Source organism: Hylobates moloch, unplaced genomic scaffold, assembly GCF_009828535.3.
Source record: "Hylobates moloch isolate HMO894 unplaced genomic scaffold, HMol_V3 SCAFFOLD_5, whole genome shotgun sequence".
In the NCBI taxonomy this organism is placed as follows: Eukaryota; Metazoa; Chordata; class Mammalia; order Primates; family Hylobatidae; genus Hylobates; species Hylobates moloch.
This window is the reverse complement of record NW_026652280.1, coordinates 141,098,781-141,099,375: the sequence shown is the minus strand read 5'-3', so window position 1 is coordinate 141,099,375 and position 595 is coordinate 141,098,781.

Here is a 595-nt window from a genome sequence, read left to right as displayed (position 1 = left end):
TAACAAACAAAAAGATTGACTCAACTATAACAAATGTGCCACATCAGTGCAAGATAATATGGGAAACTGAGGGAGAAGGGGGTATTTGGAAACACTCTATTTTCTGCTTTTTTATAAACCTACAACTGCTCCAAAAATAAAGTATTAAAAATATATACATATATATAAAAATGAACTAACGTGTTTTTGTATTATGATAACATGGTATCCCTGAAAAGTAACTTTTTCACTGCGGCATTAATGAACTTAGTTAACAAATTGCATCCTGTCAGTCATTCTAAATTACACACTTTTGGCAATGGCTAGTTTTCAGGGATAAAAGGAAAAAAAAATGACTTTGTAGAAGTCAAAAACCCACAAACCTAGCTTTATGCAAACGTTAATTTTATTGTCTATGTAGTTAGAAAAGAGTCTGAAAGAAAACTCAGTGTTAAAACGAATCTATATATAGGTGTTATTGTATATCTAAATTATAATCTTTGATTCAATTTTTAAAAAGGTGTCCACAAATTGAATTTTAAAGTCTGCTTCTGCTTTTTAAAGCACCTTCCTTAAATGTAACCTATTTTCTTTTTTTTTTTTTTTTTTTTTTTTT